The sequence below is a fragment of the Oryctolagus cuniculus genome, chromosome 9 (genome assembly GCF_964237555.1).
Source record: "Oryctolagus cuniculus chromosome 9, mOryCun1.1, whole genome shotgun sequence".
In the NCBI taxonomy this organism is placed as follows: domain Eukaryota; kingdom Metazoa; phylum Chordata; class Mammalia; order Lagomorpha; family Leporidae; genus Oryctolagus; species Oryctolagus cuniculus.
Window position 1 is genome coordinate 95427779 of NC_091440.1, and position 19218 is coordinate 95446996.

At 45.4% G+C, this 19218-nt stretch overlaps 1 protein-coding gene across 11 annotated transcripts in view; it reads left to right on the forward strand.

The window, feature by feature from the left end:
* ATP8A2 (ATPase phospholipid transporting 8A2) overlaps positions 1-19218 on the forward strand; it is a 729626-nt gene that overhangs the window by 51819 nt on the left and 658589 nt on the right. The window contains exon 1 of one of the 11 annotated variants that reach the window (XM_051850723.2): positions 12852-13889. The exons of 9 other annotated variants lie outside the window; for them this stretch is intronic. The gene's annotated coding sequence lies outside the window, so the exon portion shown is untranslated. Of the gene's footprint in view, positions 1-12851; positions 13890-19218 lie in introns of those variants that run through there. One more of the 11 variants, XM_051850722.2, reaches the window with a different exon arrangement.

Sequence of the window (19218 nt, forward strand, 5' to 3'; positions counted from 1 at the left end):
ATTGGCTTCTTATACTTAGCTTTGCATTTCAAGTTTCTCTGGGTCTTTTCTTGGCTTGGTGGCTCATTTCTTTTAAATTTGAGTGAATGGATTTTAATCTATTTGGAAGACAGAGAGTCAGAGACATATAGAGAGTGCCTATCCTATGGATTATTCCCCAGATCCCTTTTACAGTTGGGGCTGGAACTGGGAACTAGGAGCCGGGGATTCAATCCACGTTATCTGTATGTGGGTGGCTGGAACTTAGGTACTTGAGCTGTCTCCTGCTCTCATAGAGTATGCATTTGCAGGAAGCTGGAATTGGGAGCAAATCTGGGATTCAAACCCAAGTTAGTGTATGTACATGAATTTAAGAGAAAATGGGCAGAGGTTTGGCACAGCAGTTAAGACACCATATTTGGACACCCATATCCCAGAGTGCTTGGGACACCATCAAACTGCCTTCCAAAATGGCTGTGCCATTTGACATTCCCGCCAGCAATGAATGAGAGTTCTTGTTGCTCCATGTCCTCATCAGCATTTGGCGTTGTCTGCCTTGGATATTGGCCATTCTAATACGTGTGTAGCGGGTTTGAACCACTACACTGTTGTTTTAATTTGCAGCTTTCTGATGACATATGATGTTGAGCATCTTTTCATGCTTAATTGGCTTAATTACCATCTCTCTGTCTTTGGTGACGTATCTGTGCAGATATTTTGTCATTTTTAAATTGAGTTGTTTTCCTATTATTGAGTTTCAAGAGTTTTTTGTATATTTGAGATACAAGTCCTTTATCAGAGTTGTGTTTTCCAAATATTTTATCCCAGACTTTTGTTCAGGAGTTTTTAATTTTGCCAAAACCCAGCATATCAATATTTTCTTTAATGGATTGTATTTTTGGTGTTTCAAGTTTTTCCTTGATAATTTTTTCATAGCCTTTTGAAACTTGTAATTGTACACTTATTCTTCTAGAGTGTACTTTTCAATTATAAATGCACATAATCACTTCTTTTGCCTCTAAGAATGCATCAAGTTAATTACTGTAGATGCAAGAGAACTTCAAAAAGTTGATAGGAAAATGGAATTAAAAATTAATTTTGATGTAAGAAATATCAAAATCCTTGCATATGAGTGGTTTCATGAAAAATGCACATCATTATGGGAACTTTCGGGGTGCTCCATGTGCCTTTTCTGTCTCCAGAGTGACCACTCCCAGGCATAAAGGAGACAAAAGCCTTGACACAGTTTTACTCTCTGCTCCCTACTCTCCTCTCTCTCTTTTTTTTCTTTTCATGATCACCCTCAGGGAGCAGCTTTCTGGCCTTGAGGTTAAGATGCTGGTTGCCGTTCCTGGCTGTAGTTCCAAATTCCGCTCTCCCACCATTGCAGCCCCTGGGAGGCGGCAGGTGATGGCTCAAGGGAGACCTGGACTGAGTTCCTAGTTCCTGACTCCACCTGGGCCCAGTCCCGGCCATTGTGGGTATCTGGGGAGTGCCATAGTAAATGGGAACTGTCTCTCAAATAAGTAAACAAAAAGTTTTTAAAAAGTCATCTGAGTTAGTTCCAGAGAGTAATTTTTTTCCCATGAGCTTGATAACTGCAAATTTCTTTGTATCTGTTCTTCCTTGTGTTTCATTCCTCTTCTTGGATCATGAAGGGAGCATCCGATTTTTCTTTTTGTCCTTGACAATGTTTCCATGTCGTCTTCACGGTGAAGCAGTCGTTTTGCTGACTGTGGAATCCTAGATTCTAAATGCCTTTCCTTCAGCACTTTAAAGATACTGCTTTGTTTTCTTCCTGTATCCAGATTTGCTGATGAGTGTTGATGTCAATCTGATTCTTTTTCCCTTGCAGCTGAACTGTGTTTTGTTTTGACTGGTTTTTAACGACATAGTCATCCTGGATGGTCTAGGTATTTTTTCCTCCATTAGTTATCTGCCCAGCACTGGACATCCCCTTCAGTCTGAGAACTGTGCCTTTCTTTTCTCTCTGCTGGAGGAATAATTCTCCAGTGTGATACCTTCAGCCTGGCCTCCCCTGGCCTCTCCTCCTTCTCGCTGCAACTCTGGAATGGACTGCTCTTGCCGCTGCTGTCTTTCCTGGCAGTTCTCTTATTTTCCTTTTATACATTCTTCTCCTTATGCCCCATTTTTTTTGGTCAGTTTCTTCACATTGTCTTCTAATGCTGCCGTTGACTCTTTTTTTTTTTTTTTTTGACAGGCAGAGTTAGACAGTGAGAGAGAGAGAGACAGAGAGAAAGGTCTTCCTTCTGTTGGTTCACCCCCAAAATGGCTGCCATGCCCGGCGCACCGCGCTGATCCGATGGCAGGAGCCAGGAGCCAGGTGCTTCTCCTGGTCTCCCATGGGCTGCAGGGCCCAAGCACTTGGGCCATCCTCCACTGCCTTCCCGGGCCACAGCAGAGAGCTGGACTGGAAGAGGGGCAACCGGGACAGAATCCAGGGTGCTGGTGCCGCAGGCGGAGGATTAGCCTAGTGAGCCGTGGCGCCGGCTTCACCGTTCACTCTTGAACTTTGTTTGTTTGCTTTTTTTGTCCTTCAGTTTTTAGAATCCATCGAGTTTGTATCAGTATTTCCACACTTGTATTTTTATGTGAAATATCTCTGATTCTTTCTGTAACAGTTTGGTGTTGCCTCACATACTGAGTACTCACTCATTTCCTGGAGGATGTGGACTACACCATTTACAGGTCTTTTTCTGATTGCTTTGTTGTTTGAGTGTGAGTTCTGTTCGCTTTGTCCTTTTCATGTCTTAGATTCCAGAATTATCCTTTTCTTTTCCTCCTCACAGTTAAGAGTAAAGCTGTAGGGACTGTGCACACTGCCTTTGGTGAGCACAGGGCTGGGAGGGACATGCCACCTGTTGGGCTGTGCCAGTGGCTGTTGAACAACGTCTCTGCCAACTAAAGAGCTCTCTGTGCCCATGAACAAAGGGAAACCGTTGGTGGTTGGACCCTTACCTGGTGTTGGTAGAGACTGTATCTTTAAAAGAACCTTTTGATGCGTACCAGTTGTACATGTGTATGGGATGCAGCACAATGATTCAATACGGTACGTAATGTCTTGGTCAAATTAGGTAATTAGCATTTCCATCTCCTTAAACATTTTTCATTTATCTCTGCTGGGAGCCTTTGAACTTCTTTCCTCTAGCTCTTTGTAAAATATACAATAATACATTCTTGTAAACCAGAATCACCGTATGGTGCTGTACAACACCAGTCCTTATTATTCCTATCTAACTGCATCTTGGTACCTGTTCCCCAACCTCTATCCCTCCTCCTTCTCTTCCCAGTGGTGACCATTATTCTACTCCCTAATTCTGCTAAATAAGCTTCTTTAGCTTCCACATAAGAGAGAGAACATGTGGTATTCATCTTTTTGTGTGTTGCTTATTTCATTTAACATAATGATCTCCAGTTCCATCCATATTACTGCAAATTTTGGGTTTGTTTTCATTTATTTTTTATGGCTGAATAGTATTCTATTTTGTATTTGTACCACATTTCCTTATCCATTCTTCCATTAACGGACACCCCTGTTGCGTCCTTGTCGTAGCTATTGTGAATGGAGCTGCAATATACATGGGTGTGCAGGAATCTCTATGATTTCATTTCTATTGGATTTGAATTTCATTTCTTTTGGCTATCCAGTATGGAATAGCTGCATCACGTGGCACTTCTACTTTTAGTTTTTTTTTTTTTTTTTTTTTTTTTTTTTTTTTTTTTTTTTTTTAGGAAACATGGGTAATATATTAGCCATACAGGAGGTTTAACTTTCTCTTTCTGTCCCATTGCTGAGATGCATGCAAGCTTGCAAGCTGGTCGAGAAGGGGAATCCGAACAAGCTATGTTATTTTCATTTGATTTGTGCTACATTTTGGTCTGAAATCAGCCTCTTCTTTAAGGCAAAGATATAGCCCAGAGGACACAAGTCTGACCTATTTTTTGAGTTTTGACCCTTGACACTTGCTACCCAGATATCCTGGTGAAAATTACCTAATTCTCTGAGCTTCAGTTTTTTCAGCTATGAAATGTAGGTGACAATACCTCCCTCACTGAATAATTGAAACTTAAACAAGATAACATATATAAGCACTTCACAGTACCTGAATAGGTAATCAAAGAATTACCTATTACAAAATCAGTACTTAAAGCAGGAACAGTTACTATGCTCACTATAATTGTTTCCATAATAATATATGGGGATATCAGGACATGGGTCATCTCATTTTATTTGTCTATAACTGGATTGGCAGCTTCTCTCTGTTTAATTTGCTTCATATGGACACAATGTCTTCGGGCAGTCTGCTGGCCACCATAGAGAGTTTAAGTTTTAAGGAGCATTGGGAAAGTCTGCTCAAGCAGTGAGTGCAGAGAATTCATTATGATGCCTTGTTAAACGTAGAGGAACACAGCGGTTATGCAGGGTCCTGTTAACCAGTCCTCCCACCCCAGTCACTGAGAGGGCCATTGAGGCAGGCTGAGTTGGCACCTATTGCAAACTTGCACGTCAGCAGAACTGTGCCGTGTGGTGGTTTGAACATGAATAGGGAGGTATCTTTCTCCCTTTGGGATCCAAATTGTTATTTCCTCTCCTCATTAAGAATGAAAGCCATGACCACTACATTAACTCCAGATTCTAACAATTTAGTGGTGTCACTTTTTTTTTTCCCCTGACAAAACACATAGGGATCTTCTGCCTTGTCAGCTTATTCCATAAATACAGGATTCAACCTCTTTCTCCCTGGACTGTCACAGGGATAATTTCCCCCATCCTTTAGCCTTGGAAATAAAGAGAACACAGCTCATTCTGTGCTTGAGGCTAAGGCACTAAATTACTGGAGAAAACATTACCAAGGTAGCTCTGTCTAGAAAATGATGGAGAATTTCCAGGGCGAGGGGAGGGGCTAGACGCTTCAAACTGCACACTGGAGCTGGTATGAAAATGGCACTCTTTGGGGCCTGCGGTGCTGGCATCCCTTATGGATGCTGATTCGAATCCCAGCTGCTCCACTTCCGATCCAGCTCTCTGCTATGGCCTGGGAAAGCAGTAGAGGATGGCCCAAGTCTGTGGGCCCCTGTACCTGTATGGGAGACCCAGAGGAAGCTCCTGGCTCCTGGTTTCATTTCGGCACAGCTTCAACCGTTGCAGCCATCTGGGGTGTGAACTAGCAGATGGAAGACCTCTTTTTCTCTCTCAATTCAGTTCTCCCACGCCAGAGACAGGAACCCCATTACTGGAACCATCACTGCTACCTCCCATGGTCTGTATTAGCAGGAACCTGGCATCAGGAGCTGGAGCTAGAGCCAGAGTTGAGTATTAAACCTAAGAACTCTGGGCCGGCGCCGCGGCTCACTAGGCTAATCCTCCGCCTAGCGGTGCCGGCACACCGGGTTCTAGTCCCGGTTGGGGTGCCGGATTCTGTCCCGGTTGCCCCCCTTCCAGGCCAGCCCTCTGCTGTGGCCAGGGAGTGCAGTGGAGGATGGCCCAGGTGCTTGGGCCCTGCACCTCATGGGAGACCAGGAAAAGCACCTGGCTCCTGGCTCCTGCCATCAGATCAGCGTGGTGCGCCGGCCACAGTGCGCCGGCCACGGCGGCCATTGGAGGGTGAACCAACGGCAAAGGAAGACCTTTCTCTCTGTCTCTCTCTCTCACTGTCCACTCTGCCTGTCAAAAAAAAAAAAAAAAAAAAAAAAAAAACCCTAAGAACTCTGATGTGAGACACGGGTGTCCTAATGCTGACTTAACCACCACTTGGCCAGATGCCTACTCCATAATGGGAGTTTGTAATGTTAAAGCAGGGATGTGATTTTTGTTGAGTCTGATTAGTTGTCCTGTTTTCCCCTTGCATACGAAAACTCTGGGCTTAATGAGGCCAGTAGTCGTCAGCAGAGGGAACAGCACAACAGACTCAGCAAGGAGTTGTCAGCGCAGATGCAGTCTTAGCGCTTTCCTTGAGCTGTGTTGAGCTGCTCTAGGCTGATTTGGATATCTGCATCTCATCTCCTGTCAGTGATAAATCAACCAGAGAGCCAATAACCGAGGGTGAGATGTGTGAATACTTCCCTTAGACAACCCAGGGGGTTTTGGGCAAAGCTGAGTGTGGTGATTAGTGGAAAGAGACATTTGTGAGCATGTTGATCACTCCGGCATTGGATTGAGGAAATACTCACAACATCTTTGCTTGGCTTCCCTGAGTCAAATCCACAGATCTTTGCTGAACTCTCCTCATGTCTAACGGTCAAGCAGTGACCTGCCCACGTAATATGGATAAAGGATGCACAGTACCACGTGGTTCCTGTTTCCATTGAATTTACCATCTGTTTGGGGAGATAAGACCGAAGCAAATGAAATGGAAATAACAGAAAATAAATGATAGTCTCAGACAACAATAGAAGAGTTGCCCACAAGGCATAATTAATTGCTCAGGGAGGAGTTATGAAGATGATAAATGAATGCTTCAAGCAGAGAGTGGTCATGGTGCACTTTTAAGAGGAGGGTTTAAGATAGATTTTTTTTTAGTCTTAAAGTGGTTAAGATGGAATTTACATACAGTGAAATTTGTTCTTTTTTAGTTACATAGTATGGCTTGATGATTTTGACTAACATACTCAGCTATGTGCCATCAAGCCTTGAAACATTTCCATCACCCCGAGAGCTCTCCTGTGTCCTTTTGTGGTCAGTTGCCTTTTCCCCTGGTAGCCCCTGATAACAGATCCTCTGACTTCTGCCCCTGTAGTTTTCCTGTTCCAGAATGTCATTCAGATGGAATCAGGCAGTGTATAGTCTTTTCAGTCTGGCTTCTTCTGCTTACCATACTGCTATTAAGATGCTAAATTATAAATATTGCTTGTCTGAATCATCCCATTTTAATGACAATACAATATTATTTCCCCACATTATGGTCATTGTTTTGAATCCCTCACTCTGTGACATTAATATCTGTTTTCAAGAAAAAAAATAGTATATATATACAAATATATATGTAAATAATGTTTGCATTTGAAGTAAATGTGACAAAATGTTAGACAATTATAAAACTAAAAATTTAAAAGGATACTCATGTCATAGTATCTTTTGGTAGGTTTTTTTTTTTTTAAAGATTTATTTATTTATTTGAGAGGCAGTGTTACAGACAGAGATGGAGAGACAGAGAGAGAGGTCTTCTATCTGTTGGTTCACTTCCCAGATGGCTGCAATGGCCAGAGCTGGGCCAATCCAAAGCCAGGAGTTTTTTCTGGACCTCCCATGTGGGCACAGGGGCCCAGGGACTTGAACTGTCTTCCACTGCTTTTCCATGCCATTAGCAGGGAGCTGGATAGGAAGTGGAGCAACTGGGACTTGAACTGGCGTCCATATGGGATGCTGGTTCGGCAGGCAGAGGCTTAGTCCCCTATACCACAGCACTGGCCCCTGTTGGTAGTTTCATTCCTTGGTATTGCTAAGTGTGTTCCATTGTATGGCTGCCTTTTGCTTATCCATTCATGTGGGCCTTTGAGTTAAGTTTGAAAGGATGTAGTTCTAGATTGAGGTGGTGGTGGTGGGGATGAAGCAATTGGGAGGAAAAGTGTCCTGAGTTGGACTAGAATGAGCCACTGAACTCTATGCTGATGCTGGGAAGAACCAGAAAAACAGCAGGGTAGACTCCTGGATATGAGACTTTATCTGCTTTTTATTATAGATGAATCCAGCTCCTCCTTTGTACTCCAACTTGCAGTAATCTCTCCCTTCTCGGAACTCCTGTTCGTCTGTCCCTCCTTTGCCTGTCTATTCATCTGCTCACCCATCCATTCTTCCATTATCTATTTATTTTATTTATTCATCATTTATCAATAGCCTCTGGCATTCCAGGCCCTGATTAGCTTAAACAAGTCAAAATTCATAATCCTGTGTCCCCCGAAATTCTTAGGAGCCTAATGGACAGAATAGCAGGAAAGTCAACAATGAACACAACAGTTCCCTGTCGTAATAACTGCTCTACATAATCATTTCACTTTGCAAGTGGGTTCTTGTGTGCAGAAAACTCACCTTGCCCTGTTTCAGAATATTGTAAGAATTCAGCAAATAAAAAAAAAATTGCTTGAGAGTTGAAGACTGATAGAATCATTTTGGGGAAGAAAGGGAACTCATTTGTATGGATGGAGGATTTGCTCTTGCAGGATGCTGTATGAAAGTTGTTCAGAAATTTCCTGGAAGGGCAGGCCTCTGGCACAGTGGTTAAGACATTGCCTGGGTTTGTGTCCCAGCTCTGCTTCTGATTCCAGCTCCCTGCTGATGCACACCCTGGGAGGCAGAGGGTGATTACTCAAGTAGTTTGGTCTCTGCGACTCATATGGGAGACCCAGATTGCATTCCAGGTTCCTAACATCAGTCTGGCCCAATCCCAGCTGTGGTGGACATTTGGGGAGTGAGCCAGTAGATGGAAGATCAATCTCTTCTGTTTGTCTCTGTGCCTTTAAAATAAGAATTTAAAAATTAACCAAGGAGCCAGCACTGTGGCATAGTAGGCTAAGCTTCTGTCTGCAGCACCCACACTCAGCTGCCCTCTTTCTATCCAGCTTCCTGCTAATGGCCTGGGAAAGTAGCAGAAGATGGCCCAGGTCCTTGGACCCCTGCACCCACGTGGGAGACCCAGAAGAAGCTCCTGGTTCATGGCTTTGGCCTGGCCCAGCCACGGCCATTGCGGCCATTTGGGGCCATTTGGGGAGTGAACTAGTGGATGGAAGAGTCTTTCTCTCTCTCTCTCCCTCTCTCTCACTCTGTTTCCTTCTCTCTCTACATCTCTGCCTTTCAAATAAGTCTTTTTTTTTTTTATTTGACATGCAGAGTTATAGACAGAGAAAAAGGTCTTCCTTCTGTTGGTTCACTCCCCAGTTGGCCGCTATGGCTGGCACTGCGCCGATCCGAAGCCAGGAGCCAGGTGCTTCCTCCTGATCTCCCATGCGGGTGCAGGGACCCAAGCACTTGGGCCATCCTTCACTGCCCTGCTGGGCCACAGCAGAGAGCTGGACTGGAAGAGGAGCAACCGGGACTAGAATTTGGCTCCCATATGGGATGCCGGCGCCGCAGGCAGAGGATTAGCCAAGTGAGCCACGGCACCGGCCCTCAAATAAACCCTAAAATAACTATAAGACATAGTGATCTGCACCCCAGCATGTGCCCCAGGCCCTGGAAAAGTGTTTCACACAAACCATGCCTTTCCTCTGCACAACAGCTTCCTTTCTTTGGTGCGAACCTTCATGGCTGATCAGGATGGATGAGCTGTTCTTTCTGAGCCCTGTAGCACTTTAACTGTGCTGCTTTTTAGTTCATTTTTAAAAAAATTCATCTAAAAGTTGTTTCCATACTTTGACACTTCTGTGTGACTCTCATTATCTTGAATCTGAGAATTATTCATTGTGTACATGTCTTGACTGTAACACAGGCTCTATACATATTCATTGACAACTTCACATAAAGCAGTGGGGTTAACTGTGAAGAGTCTAGGCAGTCACATGAAGCAGACTGAGGTTGAAATCCGGATGCTGGTTGTGAGATCTTGGGAAAACTGAAACTTCTCGAAGACTCACTGCATCAACCTATGAAACAGGAATACGTCTCAGGGTCATTGGGAAAAACTAGACTGTCTGCAAATTGCCTAGCTTTTAAAATTTAAACTGGTTTACAAATTTTTATTTTACATGGAGAGAGAGAGAGAGAGAGAGAGAGAGAGAGAGAGAAAGAGAAAGAGAGAAAGAGAATGAGAATGAATGCTTGCTCCTGTTCACAGTTTCACTCCCCCAAATGCCCACAAGGACTGAATCAAAGCTTAAACTGGATCTGGGAGCCGGTTCAGTCTGCGTCTTCCACGCTGGTGTCAGGAACCCAGTTGCTTGATCCCACACTGTCGCCTCTCAGGGTCTGCATTGGCAGGAAGCTGGAACCAAGAGCTGGAGCTGGAGAGCCAGTGAAGGCATTCCAGTGTGCGATCAGGTTTCTTAACCATTAAGCCAGCGCCTGTCCCTTTCCTAGCTTTCGATAGCTAGGCCATAAATACTGTTTTTATTATGTAGGTTGTTGTAAAATAGCTAAGGGAATGAACAGTGTAACTGTAAGCACCTGAACCTAACAAAACTCAATCTTAACGTAGAAGAGTAGTTACTAGAGGCTAGCAGGGGAGAACAGTGGGAGGTTGGATAGTGGGAAGCAAATTAGTTAGGTAGAAGGACTAAGTTCTTGCTTACACAGCATAGTGGGGTGACTGTAGTTCACATTAACCTTTTATATGTTTTCTGAGCAAACAAAAGAGAGGAGTGCCACGGTTCTGATCATAAAGACCAAAAGGGTGAAGGGTTAATCACCCCTATTTTATCAGTTTGCATTTTATACCACTATTAAAATGTTGTACCATACTCCATAAATATGTACAATTATTGTTACTCAAAACAAGTTTATTGTTTTAAAAAGTCAATATTTTAAATTTTTTTAAAATTTATTTTATTTATTTGAAAGACAGAGTTACAGAGAGAGAGGTAGAGAGAGAAGTCTTTCATCTGTGGGTTCACTCCCCAAATGGCCACAATGGCCAGAGATAAGTCAATCTGAAGCCAGGAGCCAGGGGCTTCTTCTGGGTCTCCCACACAGGTGCAGGGGCCTAAGGACTTGGGTTATCTTCTACTGCTTTCCCAGGCACATTAGCAGGGAGCCGGATTAGAAGTGGAGCAGCTGGGATTCAAACCACCCCCCATATGGGATGCTGGCACTTCAGGCCAGGGCTTTAACCCGCTGTACCAGTGCCAGCCCCAATACAATAAAATTTTAAAACAAGAAAATAAAACGAAAAGGGCAGGTTACAGAGATTCTGGTGGATGGCTTCACTTTTCTAGATTTGCTTTATGGCTTACATTTTGGCCAGGCTTGCTGTCCACAGCGTGGCCAGATGTGACTTGTGCATGTTCTGGTTATTGGATGGTGAGAATGAAGTGGGATTGGTACAGGGGCAGGAGAGCTCAGTGGAGGTTGGCAGTGATGCAGAGAAGTTGTGCTTAGGCAGGCATTGTTAGAGTCGACCGCCCGAAAAACGTCACCAAGAGACACGTCTCTTATGCAAACAGCACGGAGAAGTTTTATTGATTATCCAGCATGCTGGGGCTGTCTGATCATCATGAGCAGAGCAGCCCCGAATAACCAAAAGTTAGGGTTTATAAAGGCAAAAACCGCAAAATCGGGAGGGGGGAGAGAATACACGGTTGCTAAGCGGTTGCTAATATCTTACAATCAGCAATTATGATTTTAAGACATAGACAAATCACATTTTCATTATTAGCTCAGGTAACCCAGGTGTAACCTTTTTATTTTTAAGCTTGAGCAGTCATGCTATGGGGTTTTTGTGCGTTGCCAAGGGTTATGTAGTGTACTGCTATTGTCCGACTATTTGAGATCATAGTTTCAGACCAGAGTCTCACGGGGTGGGTGGGTTGCTTTCCCAGAATGCAGTCTCAAGGGTTCCAAAATGGAGTCCCTACTGTCAAGGTGCTACTTTACTCTGTCTTATTTTCACAGCTGCACCCGGAAGTTTTAAACCTGTAAGCTTAAGCTTAACTTTTTACACCCACACGTATACAATTTTAACTCTTCAGCATCAACAAGGCTGTTGATAATTCATTAAGCCACACATTTGCCTTTTGGAGTTTTTGCTGTGTTTCATTTTACAATGAAAAACAAAAGTAAAAAAAAAAGTAAAGCAAAAACCAAAACAAGATAAAAATCCAAGTCTGGCCAGGATGCAGGAAGCTTAACCTAGGCTGTGCCCTCGGAGCCCAGGGGTCACTCATTTAGAACAGGCAGGGGAAGGGAAGATGGGAGGCTGCAAGAGACCAATGGCTGGTGTTTCTAGGCTTGCCAAGTCTGTGGAGGAGATTGGAATAGGACACACTAAAATATGCCTCTTTGGCATAAAGAGTATTTTGAATTGAAAGCGATTAAGAAACAGCAGACAGTGGGGAAAAAAAGCTCTCTGCCCTCCCCTTACCTGGCTGACACAAGACATAAATTTGCAGTTGTCAATGTGTCTTCCTTTTACACTGAGAAGTCCTGAGAGGACTCTAGATTTAGCAGCCCAGAGCACTGAGCGGAATCTGCAACCAAGCCTCACTCAGCAACCCTGTCTTCCACTGGTCTCCGCATGTGCTTACATTCCCACAATTTACTGCCCCTGGAAATCCTCCCTTTCCCTTTTTCTTTTCATAGCTCCACAATTTATCATTCTTTGTTGAAACAGTATAGAAGCTCTCTGCCTGTGCACTTCTTTGGGTCTTCATTTTTTGGCTTTTATATGGAATTTTCATATAAACATTAACATAGAATAACCTTTGTATGTCTTTTTTTTTCTGTCAGTTTCTCATTCTTTCATTAATTCAATTGGCAGGACCCCCAAGTTGCTGAACCCAGATGGGTAGAGGAGCAGTGTTTTTCCTCCTTTACACTTGGCATTCTTTTGGCCACCTCTCGGTCGGCTCCTGGCTCACCTGTCATGTGTTCACTCCAGCCCAAGTCAGAGGTCCTGTCTCAGGCCTGAGGGACTTCATCTTCTAGAAGAAAGCCTTGGTGCCCTGCTGTCTTCCTCATCCTTAGCTCTGTGGCTGCCTCCTTGGCTTCCGCCTGGAGGAATATGGCTTAATTTGCCCTTGACCCCACAAGGAGCCGTGAGAGTGCTCTTGAACATGTGATTGCCTTCCTGTCCCCTGTCTGCTCTTTACTAACTCTGCCTTGGGGCTTACGTTTTGGTGTTTTGAACACAACTCTGGTGTACTGGTGAAAGCCTGCTCTGTTTTCTTTTTTCTTTCTTTTTTTTTTTTTAAGATTTATTTCATTTATTTGAAAGAGTTACAGAGAGAGATAGAGACACAGAGAGAGGTCTTCCATCTGCTGGGTCACTCCCCAGATGGCCACAAAGGCCAGAGCTAAGCCAATCCAAAGCCAGGAGCCAGGTGCCCAGAGCCAGGAGCTTCTTTTGGGTCTCCCACATGGGTGCAGGGGCCGAAGCACTCAGTCATCTTCTGTTGCTTCCCCCGGCCATAGCAGAGAGCTGGATTGGAAGTGGAACAGCCGGGACACGAACTGGTGCCCATATGGGATGCCAACGCTGCCAGCCAGGGCTTTAACCTGCTGTGCCACAGCGCTGCTCCTAACGTGCATGTTTAACCAGCTCCCAGAGCCACCCCAGAGACCGCCAGACGGGGGCCCTGCTGGTGCACAGTGGTCATTCTCAAACTGAACCCTAAACAAAGCATTCACTCTTATTCAGATGCATATGGCTGGGCTTCAGGGTGTCTGGGGTGGGACTGAACATTTGGCATTTTCTAGCACAAATATTTTGTCAAACTGAAAGTTTCTTTGAATTTTCTGCAACTTAAAGCTCCCTTTTGTGAGGTGGCTCATCTCTGGCCCTCTTGAGGAATACAAAATAATGAAAGAATGTCACTGGATGCAGCTAAGATCTTCTGCTAAGGGCCAAGAGGAAGTTAAAGATATTTTCGTAAGAACACCCCAGGATGACAGTTTGAAGAAGCAGGTGCCGTACGGTCAGACGGTCTTGCTGGAAGAACCAGAGCCGAAGCCGAAGCTGGGGAGCAGGTTGGGGGAGCACAGTGCCAGAGCTGGCTTTGGCATCACCTAGGTAACCCCTATTGTTTGTCAGAGGTGACTGTGATAATAGTGCTGCTGTTAGCAGATGCAGCGGTCTGTTGGCCCATAGTCAACCTCAAGTGAGAGTGGCTGGGGGGGAAGCGCTATCATCTCCTACGTGGCAGGTGGAGGAGACACTCGAAAGGTAGAATTCTCTAAAGAAACTGTCTCCCTGAGAAGCACTTTGCCAGGGCTTTCCTGGCAAGGTCAGGGGTGAGTCCAGGAGGTAGGAAGAGGGGAGTGGGAGGGCCCTACCTGGTTGCCAGGTGCTGCCCTGTACACTGTGCGAAAGTGGGCCTCTGGCTGGTCCCCTGCAGCTGTAGCTTTTCCTTGTCTGGGGCCTTTGGCCTCCTGAGTACAGTGTTCCAAGACAGGCTTTCCAGGAACAGCCTCTGGAAACTGGACGCCATGGGAGTGAATCCTCTCAGGTCCCTGCCCTGTTCCAGTGCCCTTCTGTTGGCCTAAATCCTGCACTGTTGGTCACACCACTGGTGCAAAACCTACTGAGACATTCCCCGGTGCTGCTGCTGGCATATGACCACGCTTTGAGAATCTCCGCTGGCGATTCGGAGCTGGTTATAACAAAAGGGCTAACAGCAGCAATGTTCCGAAGAGGGGAGGCCTTGGTTCCTTTTTGATTTTCATTTCTTGCAGGCTGGAAACACACAGTGCTCCACATCATGTCTTACCCAGATAACTAGAGCTAATCTTCCCTATGCTAAGCCTTTGCTACTTAAAATCTTATTAAGGAACGTGTTCCAAGATGAATTTTCTGGAGGATTTGGAGCACCATCGCATCCTTTCTCAATGACTCGAGTATCCTAATGGATAGCATGTGGGGTGATCTTCAGACTGGTTAACACCAGGCAACCTGAGGCTGTGCCACCCAGCACACCCTCCTGCGGCAACAGTGTAAGAAGGTCCTGGGGACCTTGCAGTTGCTGGCTTGTGTGAAGACCCTGGGAGTCCTGGGAATGGATGGATCTAAGGAGGCCAGGCCAGGCCACATGAGACCTTGGCTGTGCACGGGTGGGTGCAGGGGTGTCTCAGTATTTCAGCAACACCAGGCTGTACTGTGCCTGTCAGCCCTGAACGCACACTGGAGTGTGTTGCCCAGTTGAATAACGGGTGATATTTTGTTGCTTTAGTCTTGCTTCTTTGTTGTCAACCTCTGAGCTTTTGTTTTTAAAGAGTTATTTTATTTATTTGAAAGGCAGAGTTACAGAGGGAAAGGAAGAGGGAGGGGGAGGGAAGGAGGGAGAGAGGTCAATCTTCCATTCAGTGGTTCGTTCCCTAAATGGCTGCAGTAACCAGGGCTGGGCCAGGAACTCAATGCAGGTCTCCCGTGTGGGAGGCCCGGGTAATTTTCTGCTGCTTTCCCAGGCTCATTAGCAGGGGTTGGATCGGAAGAGCAGCAGTTGAGACTTACACGGACGCCTATATGGGATGTTGGCGTCACAGGCTGTGACTGAACCCATGGTGCCACAATGCTGGCTCCCCATTTATTGTTGTTGTTGTTGTTTTTTGACAGGCAGAGTGGATAGTGAGAGAGAGAGAGACAGAGAGAAAGGTCTTCCTTTTGCCGTTGGTTCACCCTCCAATGGCCGCCACGGCTGGCGTGCTGTGGCCGGCGCACTGCGCTGATCCGAAGACAGGAGCCATGTGCTTCTCCTGGTCTCCCATGGGGTGCAGGGCCCAAGCACTTGGGCCATCCTCCACTGCACTCCCTGGCCACAGCAGAGAGCTGGCCTGGAAGAGGGGCAACCGGGACAGAATCCGGTGCCCTGACCGGGACTAGAACCCCGTGTGCTGGCGCCGCTAGGCGGAGGTTTAGCCTAGTGAGCCGCGGCGCCGGCCTATTGTTGACTTTTATTCATTCAGCAGCTGACTGCCAAGCAGCCTGTGTATACAAAGATGGATCAGGCATATAGTGAGTGTGCTGCCTGCTGAGAAATGAGACAGCGTCCTCAGCTTCTCAGCGACCCAGGACTATCTGGGTAAAATTTGGATACATTTTTGCCTTTCCGTATTGTAGAATAGTGAGGATGAAAATGAAAAAAAAAAAAAAAAAAAGTCTGTAAAAGCATGTTACAGTGGCTCAGTATGGCATACACCAGAGGGATTGTTGTTCTTTTTCCTAAAAGTGCCAAAAGGAAGTGGCATTTCTGAGATATTGTCATCCTGGGATACTATTGCAAATGCTTGTATCTTTCAAGGTATAAATTGAATCTGAAAAAAAGGCTAGCAGCAATATTCCTGATAAAGGAGGTTCTAGTGTTAAGTGGCAGCTGAAAACCTTTTTTTTTTCCTCTCCCAAAATAACTGCTTGTCATCACTATTTTCTGGCTTCAGGCTGTTCTTTTAGCGGTGAATACAATTTTAGGCTAGATTGTGAGTGGCAGAGATAAGTGCTACTTGGTTCAGGGGAAGAGTGCAGTGGATGTGTGTGTAAAAGCAAGGTGTCAGCCACAGGCAGATGTCACCGCCGTTGGCCCTATGTGTGTGGGGCTGTGGCTCTCTTTCTGCATGGGAGGAAGCACAGGGCTTCTCCTCTTTGCTTCTGTGCCGGTTTGCCACAGCCCCCAGACAAGCCTTATGCTATGGTTCCATCTTATTCTTTATTTGGCTGTTCAGTAGGATGTGGCCGAGTCAGGCCAGGTGCCAGTGCAGAAGGCCCTCATGAACATGTGGTGGCTACGGTTGGAGTGTTTGTGTCTCTAAAATTCATGGAGAAAATTAGCCCCCAGTGCAGGCAGAGTAAGATGTGCAGCATTCGGGAGGTGATTGAGTCATAAGGACAGAGTGAATTTACCTCATCTCTGTCCGGTCAGGCTGCTGTGACACGGTACGGCAGACTGGGTAATTTATAAATAACGGAGATTAATTTCTCATAGTTGTGGGAGCTGGAAAGTACCAGATCAAGGTGCCTGCAGATTCGGTGCCTGCTGACTGCTTCCAGGATGGCACCCTGCTGCTTTGTCAGGATGGGACACGCGGCACAAGGGATGGAAGGGAAGGGCTGTGGCACTGGCTCCTGTAGCCCCTTCTATGGGGGAACCGATGCCATCCATGAGGGTGGCACTTTGTGACCCACACAACCCCTGCCTGTTCCACCTCTCTCTCTCTCTTTTTTTTTTAAATCAACAACCTTTAAGAAGTGATTTATTTTATTCATTTGAAAGGCAGAATGACAGAGAAAGGGAGCTAAAGAGAGATTATCCATCTGCTGGTTCAATCTCCAACTGGCTGCAATGGCTGGGGCCTGGGCCCAGCTGAAGCCAGGAGCCAAGAGCTCCATCAGGTCTCCCATGTGGGTGGTAGTGGGACACTCTCTGCTGCTTTTCCAGCTGTATTAGCAGGGAGCTGGACCAGAAGCAGAGCAGCTGGGACTGGAACCGGTGCTCTGATACGGGACGCTGGGGTTGCAAGTGGAGGTTTAGCACTCAGTACTGCGTGGGCTCCAGGCCCACCTCCTAATATTGTTGCCCTGGGGATGAAGTTTCAACATGAATTTTGGAGAGGGCACAGACATTTCTGCCCCGCCCCCTTTTATTAAGATGCAGCAACAAGGCATGGTTTTGGAAGGAGAGAGCTCTTCCCCACACAGTCAGGGTGCTTTGATCTCAGACTTCCCTGCCTCCAGCACTTTGAGAAATAAGTTTCTATAATTTGCAAATGACTTGGCCTTCAGGGTTTTGTTACAAGAGCAGGAACAAGTCTGTTGGGGAGCTTTGGGGTGCCAGTACTTTTTTTTTTTTTTTTTTTAGTGGCTTTTGGACAATGAAGCAGTGATGCAGTTCTGAGGAGTTTGAGGGGCGGGGTGAAAGGAGGGAAGCGTTCTCAGGTGGAGCTGCAAGCTGCAGGAGCTGGGAGTTTTTTAGTTTTTTAAAAATATTTATTTATTTATTTGAAAGTCAGAGTTACACAGAGAGGCAGAGAGGGAGAAAGGTCTTCCATCCGATCCATCACTCCCCAGATGGTCGCAACGGCCAGAGCTGCGCCGATCCAAAGCCAGGAGCCAGGAGCTTCTTACTGGTCTCCCACATGGGTGCAGGGGCCCAAGGACTTGGGCCATCTTCTACTGCTTTCCCAGGCCATAGCAGAGAGCTGGACAGGAAGTGGAGCATCTGGGTCTCGAACCGGCGCCCATATGGGATGCTGGTGCTTTAGGCCAGGGTGTTAACCTGCTGCGCCACAGTGCTGGCCCCCCAGTACTGTTGAAAGTGGAATGTGCTACCATAACTGAGCCATGCGGCTTAGTAATACAGAACGAGAGACGGAGTACCTCCGGAGACACCCCAGATAGATAAGAAAAAAGAGGAATTGGGTGTATCTGTTTCTCCCAGAGACTCAAAGCCTCATTTACTCAAGATCACAGTCAAGGTCAAGAGAAAGGAAACAAAAGTCAGATAAGGAAGGAAGAAAACAGGAGCTGGAGCAGAAGCAAAGAGCCTACTGGTGTGGGAGGAGACTGAACTGAAGACATGCAGACTCAGATAGGAAATGCATAAGCCTACTTCATGATAACAAAGTTAATTTTGAATAAGAAGAAATATACCATGGCCCATTTCAGGAAACAAGTGTCCTGTTTTGGGGGAGAAGTGGTGACTGGGGCATCAGAAGAACATGGGGTCAAGATCCAGCTCAATTACCATATAGTTTCATGACTTTAGATCTTAGTTTAATTGTACATAAAATAAAGGAGGTAAATTAGAGAATAAGAGTTCCTTCTGGATTTACATTTTAGTGATCCTCAGATATCCAGGACTTTTAAGCTTTAAATACGAGATGGATTTGACAGATCTTCATGTAGGGAAATATAATGCTTAGCATTTCCTACTTTGGTATGAGTGACAGGACGGAGACTTGGTTATACAGTAATTTTAGCTAAGTCTCTAAGCACATATGTTGTGACAGCCTTGGTTTTAATCTTTCAAAGTATGGCAAAGCATGTATTGTGTGATGGTATAGGGCTTGACTATGTTATCCTTAGTTTGATTTCTGAAAAATTAAAATAGAGACAGCTCCCATTTGCTACCCTAGATACATGGTAGGAAATTACAAGATGATAAGTAATTCCTTTATAGCTTAGACGAATGGCTGAAAAATTGTAGACCTTTTTTTAGAGAGGATGTGGCAGGTAGGACATTTGTAAAAGGGGCTCTGCCATTCTTCATACTTTGAAATTTCAGAAAATATCAATGTTTAGTAAAATTATTTATACTAGCTACTACCTAATTTGAAAAATTTTTTCCTGAGGCCTTTCTGTATTATCTCTATTGTATTTACTTTTTTTAAAAAAAGATTTATTTATTTATTTGAAAGGCAGCGTTACAGAGAGGCAGAGGCAGAGATAGAGAGAGAGAGAGAAAGAGAGAGAGAGAGAGAGAGAGAGAGATCTTCCATTTGCTTGCTCACTCCTCAGATGGCCACAAAAGCCGGAGCTGTGCAGATCCGAAGCCAGGAGCTAGCTTCTTCCGGGTCTCCCATGTGGGTGCAGGGGCCCAAGGACTTGGGCTATCAGAAGATGTAGAAGCAGTAAAAACTGCTTTCCC